General features: G+C 40.1%; 1 pseudogene; it reads left to right on the top strand.

The window, feature by feature from the left end:
* The first annotated feature begins 6,597 nt into the window (after window positions 1–6,597).
* Window positions 6,598–7,270, top strand: LOC101090990 (annotated as a pseudogene).
* Window positions 7,271–7,729: the final 459 nt, after the last annotated feature.

Raw genomic sequence — 7,729 nt, 5'->3', positions numbered from 1 at the left:
GCATTAATGTGCATGTCTGTGCCCATTTTGAAGACACAGGCAAGAGATGTCAAACTGCATGTTTCAAATAGCATTTAGATTTAAAGTTTTGTTATACAGAGTATTGCAATCTGTAGTGGGCCCAGTATTCTAACTGTAGTTCATGGGCACGTATGCACACACACATACCCTCATTCAACTAGATATAGTAGCTTCCCTAGCTGCTTTGTTATCTCATTCAACAAATACTTTTGAGCACCTTTTGTGTGCGAGGCATGGTTTTAAGGACTGAAGATTGAATGGTAGACACAAAATCCTTTCATCTATGGATCTTATGGTCTAGTGCAATAGTTCTCAATCCTGGGTGCACATAAAATTTTCTGAGAAGTACATTAAAAATCCTGATGCCACACTCCGCCCCCAAATCAATTATCTATGGGTGAGACCAAGGCATCAAGTATTTGTTAAAGTTCCCCAAGTGATTCTGCTGTATGACCAAGATTGAGAACTGCCATTCCAGTGGAAAAACAACCACTCAAATGGCTCTTGTTTTGTGTCAGGCATAGTTTTAAGCACTCTACATATAATGTGTCTTTTAATTGCCACAGTAAACTCCTGAGTTAGGTACTATTACATCCCCACTTGACAGATCAGAAAACTGATACACAGAGAAGTTGAGTACCTTGTCCAAGCCTGCGGAGTTAGTAAGTATCAGAATCACACCTGGGAAGTCAGGATTCAGCACTCCTGCTATTAACTTCTCCTCCATGTTACCTTGCCCTCAGTTGTTCAGGCCCGGGCCCTGACCTGAGCCAATCAATAATCTTCTCTCGGAACTTAAATGACAGGAACGGTGGGCATGGGAAGCTAGACAGGTTTTAGAGGGTATAATGCTTCCTTATGAAGGCTTCTTACACTAGAGATGAAAGTATCACGAATTAGGAAGCACAGCTGATGAACACCAGAAGCATTCAAGACCCTCATTTTAGCTGTTTCTAAGGCCCAACCAGATCCCTGCTCTTCTTATGATTTGTCTCTATGAACTTCAGTTGAATTCTGTCAACCATCAAATTCTCATTTTTTTTACTAAGCTAATTCAAGTTAGAAGTTATTTGTGAATAAAAGTATCCATAGTTCATTGGTTATATTCTCTAAATACCATATGTAGTACACTCAAGGAACAATGCTAAATAAGCTTATTATCAACTCTATATCCATGACTCCATCATGATCCCAGAGATCTCTCAATCTGTGATGTTGAGACAGTTGCCTAACCTATAACACAAATAGCAAGCAGTGTCTTCAGTAGCATCCAGTTTCTCTTGAGGAGCTAATATCTCTTAAGAGTGACTTCTGGTGCTCATGGGCAGGTGGCCTTCCAGGATGCCATCCTATTAGTAAATATTTCAGCCCTTGCTGAATCCAGGATGTGGAGAAATCTTTCCATAGCCTAGGTTTTAGCTCCATAAATAATTAAGAACATACAACATGCCTTTATGCAGAATCCTTTATTCTTTGTTTTGATTTTAAATGAAAGCCTCCTACTATATTATTTCCAGACTATACACTGATTGACATCAAGGCAATACTGTGTATTCAGACCATTGTGTGTAGCATGGAGTCTGCTTAATTGTCAGACTGTAGAATATATTATTTTGTTCCCTTGTGGCATGTAAGAGTGAGTTTTACACAGCCTCTTGTCGTCCAACTTAAACAAAAAAAGATTCCATCAACTCTAGATGATGCTGTTTTAGATAAATAGCAAAATCGGTAGGAGATGAGCTATCCTTCAGTGGAACCTGTGTTTAGCAGTTTAAATACATTCTGGGATTACTTTCTCTTCTGTAACTTCAGAAATAACTAAGGAGCCCAGAAGACCTTATTAAAAATATTGAAGTACACAGCATTTATAAAATCTTTCTCCTACTGGAAACATTCTAGCTCCAACCTACTGACTCCCAGTATTGTAAAATATCGACTTCTTCATCTATTTTCTGTTTCTATAGCCCTCTCCTTCAGTATACTACAATTTTATTTGTATTTAAGAAATTGTCAATATTCTATTGTTAACCTTTTATGATTATGAATCCCTGAATGGGCTTGTCCTTGAACCTTACCAGTCTGTACAGGTGGCAAGGAATTCAAGTGTGAGGTTTCTCCCTCAGCCTCCTTACACTATGAACCATTGTGCACCAGCAGGTGGCAGCAAAAATAAATAAACTCAGCTAAAGAGTGTATTACAAAGACTGAGAGAAATGATGCCCTTTATCTAAATCTTTCAGTTTCCCAATTCCTATCTTTCCTATTTCATTCCTATCTATGTTATTTTGCAGAATAATTTGGTGATGTAGCAATATTAGTGAAAGACAATCCTTCACCCTGGCTATAATGAAAAGCTGAACTCATTAAGGAGATTACAATGGGTGGCCCAGAAAAGGTGGGAGAGAGGTGAGTAGAAAATGCAGAGAGTAGTAATTTGTCAGGGATGCAGAGAGTAGTGATTTGTCAGGACTAGTGGGGAAAGGGATTGCAGGTCCTAGGAGCAGTAGGCACCTGCAGTCTCTTCCCCATGGTGTGGCTGAGTGAAGGCAAAATACATGGGTGGGTTTTGGATAAGTGTCGAAGCAATTGGGGAGGATGGATAACTGGGGATGCCAAGGCCATGTTTTGTGCTACACAATATTATTGGGATCTTCATCTGAACCTAGTGTAGGAGAAGTCCCTGAATAATGGGACTGAAATGAAGACTGAATGTCTTGATAACACAACGTGATATGTGCTCGAGTCTTAGATTTATTTAGATTCAGAGAAAATAAAGTTCAATGACATTATCTTAGACTTTCAAGCTTACAGTGCAAGTTCTATCCTGTGTACAATCTTGGATTTTGGTTCTGCAGAAACAACTTGTCTCATAACGGGTAGGGTTGCAATTCTGTTCTAGCAACTTCTTCTCTTGATGCAAAGTAAAGATATTTTTCATCCCTCCCTGGGGTGGTCAGTGAAGGAACAGGTGCTCCTACCAGTCACTGAGCGCCCTTCTATTCTAATTCTTGTGACAAGTGAACACAGGAAACAAATAGGCCTGGCTTTGAGACATTATCTGTACCCAAACCATTCCCATCCACAGCCTCAGCTCACAGACTAAGAAACTTGGGATGCAAGAATTGCATTTTTCCACTTAAAAAAAATTACAGTTTTCCACTTAAGACCTTTAAAAACGAAATCCATATTAACAAACTTAACTCCCACAACTGGCCACCAAATTTTTAAGACTTGTCTTCTCACTGATATTCTTTGCTCTTTGTCTTTTCACTGATACTCAATTCTTTGATATTAAAAGAGCAACTTATAAGTTTCCAATAAAAAATTGTTGTAAGTCTGTACTTGGTTGCAATCAATAAGTGTCAATTAAGTGGTGAAATGATATGCAAAACTTTAGTTACAAAAATCATCTCTACAGAACCTAAATTCAGAGAATCTAAACTATAAGAAGATAAATTTCTCTCATTGAAGATGCAATGCACTGAATTCTTCATCTGTGTTCATCCTTGAAGGCAATACTTTTATTATCTTTATTGAAAACCCCTTGGATAAAGGTGACCAGCACAAATAAAAAATCAAGAGGGGTGCCTGGGTGGCTCAGTCGGTTAAGCGTCTGACTTTGGCTCAGGTCATAATCTCACAGTCCATGAGTTTGAGCCCTGCGTCGGTCTCTGTGATGATAGCTCAGAGCCTGGAGCCTGCTTCATATTCTGTGTTTCCCTCTCTCTCTTCCCCTCCCCTGCTCATGCTCTGTCTCTCTCTGTCTCAAAACTAAATAAAAACATTTTTTAAAAAGTTTTTAAAAATCAAGATATGTATCAGCAAGGATTAAAAATAAATGAAAGAAACCACTTCTGTGATTTGGGAAAACTGGGATCACACAGCCTTCTATAAAATCTGAAAACCTATAAAAATCTCACTGCAAATGTTTCTGGTATAATCTTAAAACCAAGTACTATACTCTGATCAGCATTCTGAAATTTAGCCAGTAGGGGGCAGTCAAAGAGTGACTCATAGAATTTAACTTAATCCAGGCTCTATACACAGTTATTGAAGAATTGCTTCAAGTAAGCAAGCATCCCTAACTCTTTAAAAAGCCTGTGTCTTCATTATATCATTTCTGGGTTCTGAATTTACATTATACTTATAACAATGCTTTTTTCCCCCGACAAAGTATTGTTTTCCTTCAAATTATTTAGGATCTGAAATTTGTGAAATATTGCTCCTATCTTTAACTTAATGTGGCCTATGCTATTTTTCAAAAGACTCACTGTAGAACAGAAAATGACCATTTTTTCCCTGTATCTGTCAAAAATCTAAATTTAGAAATGTTGAATGAAGTATTTATAGAGTGTGAGTTGAATTGGATAAAGAAAGATACATAAAGATAAAGAAAGATACATTAACCTTCTACTGTTTAGAGTCATATCAAAAACTTTGAACTCTTGGTTTTAATTCCCCTTACCTAATGCCCCTTCGGGGAGGATTTCTGGTCCTCGCAGAAGAGAACTGTATGGAACTTGGCATGTTTACAGGACTGCAGCGTCAAGTGACTCCTAATTTGTATCCAGTTTGCACCCCCAGGGGAATCAGGCAAGTATTAGAATCAAGGACTTCAAATGAAGATGATATGAAGTTGTTTTAAAAATGGGTGAAAGTTCAAGACTGACTTTAAAAATTTGTTTCAAAGGTTGGTTTCACATGCTAGTTGGAACAGAAATCAGGCAACATATTCATCTTCAGTCCAACCCACCAAACAACTTGTTGCCACTGTGTGCCAGTCCCTGTGTCTATCGCTGATGGAAGAAGGGAACGGGATATACCCAAGACAGGCAACAGCCATCGTGGAAGTTGTTGTGGGGCACACTTCTTTCTCACCCTGATGGAATGTGATGCTTTCTGTGGCAGCAGTTTTCAAAGCATGGCGAGTCCTATTCTCCCCACTCTCCCATCCCCTAAACCACCAGCAGCAGCATTACCTGGGCACTTGTCAGAAATGCAAATCAATAATGCTCTGTGTGGAGCCCAGCAATCTGTGTTGTAACAAGCCATCCAGATGATTCTGTTGGGTGCTCAAGTTTGATACTTGAGCCACTCTACTGCCTCTCAGCAGGTAGAGCAACCTGTACTCTTAGTAAGAAAGATAATATTATGGCTTTTAACAACAGGATTCCCTGCCTTTTCAGCTGATTTGGAAACCAGGCAGGGAAGAGGGAAGGTGTTCAGTGGACCCCTTTGAGGACCCTAATGAAATTCAGGATCCAGCAGAGGAGATAGATTTATATGAAGTTTAAGTTTAAACCAGTGTAATTCTCACAGTCTTAACACAACTACTATGTCAAAAGAACACATCTATCTCTTTGCAATATAAAAAAGTTGTGTTTTTTGTTTCTTTCTTCAGTTTTTCCTTCTTTACCTTCCTTGGTCTCAGATAGCAATCTGATCCTTATAGCAAAATTAGACGTTTTATATTGAGAAAAAACAAGCTGTCACACATCTTCTTTTACTTTAAGAAATTCCTTTCTCAGACTGTTTTAAGAAAACTTGAAGGATGGATCCATTTAATACTCATTAGAATATATCAGAAACTGATAACCCAAGAATGTTTTGTGTGACTTCTTTTGGAATCTTTGCATTATAAAGACAACACAGGCTTTACCTGCAGTTGAAAATTAAAATTCCTGCTCCACTTCTCTTTGTTAATCTAAATCCTGCCAGTCCCTTGCTGCCTGGTGTGAATTTTCTTTTCATTGACTATCTCAGTCACTAGAGACCCCCTTCTTTCTCTGATGCCCATAGAACTCATGGCCTGGTCTTCTTGCCTGACACTTCACCTGTGCTCCTTCATCAATAACTCATCCATTGACTTAACTTTTGAATCCATCATTTTAAAAACTTCTCATAGAGACATAACATAAATTGGAGAATTGGGGAAAATGGAGAGTGATTGCTAAAGGGGGCAGGGTTTCTTTATGGGGTGATGAACATATTCCGAAATTGATTATGGTGGTGGTTGCACAATTGTGTAAATATACTAAAAACGACTGAACCACACATTTTACCTGAGTGAGTTATAGGGTATGTGAAATATACTCAACAAATTGTTGAGTGTTGAAATATACTCAACAAATTGCTGAGTGTTGAGTATGTGAAATATACTCAACATATTGTTGATTGTTATTGAAAACAATCTCATTTGATAAAGGCTAGAGTGATACACATGCAAGACATTTCAATGTTTGGATGTAGAGACTGATAGATCTGTCTCCATGACCTGTGATAACTTACAGAATATGAAGGGGAATTTGAAGTCATGAACATCTTTACAGAAAAACTCATAATCGTTGTCTCCTCCATTTCCCTTGCTCATAGATGTACATGAACCATGCTCAATCTTGTTCTACTTCTGGGAAGATTTTATTTCTAAATTCCAAACCATTTCCATATACAGAAGACTTTTCTTAAAAATGGATTTATCAGTTAAGATGGAAGGCTTGGTGTCCTATTTAAAAACATGCTGAAGAAATGGAGGCAGTGCACCCGTGGTCCTGAGTCTCTGGCTTCAATAGTATTTGAATGCAACAGACCCGGGGACTCCCCTCCTTCCCCCTGTTCCCATACCCCAACCTCCCCCAGTTGCCATTCCACCTTTCCTTGCCTAGAGACCAGCCAAAACCGTTTTCTGTGGTTAGCTCCTTATTGTCTTCTACGAACCATGAGCTTCTAGATTCGTCAGCAGTGTCCACCAAGACAGAGACCGCGGTCAGCAACCTGGTCAACCTGAGTGTGCAGGCCTGCTACACTTACCTCTCTCTGGGTGTCTATTTGCACTGCAAGAGGTGGCTGTGCAGGGTGCTGGCCGCTTCTTCAGAGAGTTGATGGAGGAACAGCAGGAGGGCGCGGAGCGAACCGCCAGGTGGCAGCACCCTCTGCCAGGACCTGCAAGAGCCCTCTCAAGGGGAGGGGGAGTAAAGCTGTGGACTCCACAGAGCCGCCCTGGCCCCAAAGAAAATCCTAAATCAGGCCCTTTGGGATATGCACGGCCTGGATTCTGCCCGCTCAGACCCCATCTCTGTGACTTCCTGGAGAGCCACTTCCTAGATGAGGAGGTGAAACTCATCAAGAAGATGGGCAATCACCTCTGACCTCCCAGGCTGGCTAGCAACTGTGTCTCTTAAAGGCTCAGCCTCGAGTATGACTAGGAGCCTCGGAGCCCAGGAGACACTGAGGGACACTGTGCTGCATCACTGCTGGTGTCAGGGCTTCTGTCAGAGCCTATCCAGGTAATCACTAGGCAGCTTTCAGCCACTCTGGAGCCCTCTCCCAAGAAGTGGACCAAATGGAAGCAATAAAGTGTCTTGCCAAAAAAATAAAAAATAAGGAAGAAAAAGAAAAAAAAATGGAGAAAGTTGCGTAGTATGTTACTGACAACCACATCAGTCTACTCTGTTATTAAAAATGGCTGATATTTCTTGTTTATTATCTTTGTTTTACACATGAGGAAACTGAGAAATGAGACTTTAAGGCCAAAGTCACTCTGCCTTTAAGTGACAAAGCCAGTTGTGAACAGTCCATATCCAGAGCCTCGGTGCTTAGCCATCACCCTTTGCTGCCTCCCAGAGTAGACCTTTATGTGAATGAGCCTTCCCTATTGCCAAGGCACGTTCCCTGTGCAGATGGGAAAAGAACACAGACTTGAAGTGTCTGC

The sequence above is a fragment of the Felis catus genome, chromosome F2 (assembly GCF_018350175.1).
Source record: "Felis catus isolate Fca126 chromosome F2, F.catus_Fca126_mat1.0, whole genome shotgun sequence".
Lineage (NCBI taxonomy): Eukaryota > Metazoa > Chordata > Mammalia > Carnivora > Felidae > Felis > Felis catus.
The sequence above is the reverse complement of the archived record's forward strand: the minus strand, read 5'-3'. Positions and strand labels throughout refer to the sequence as shown.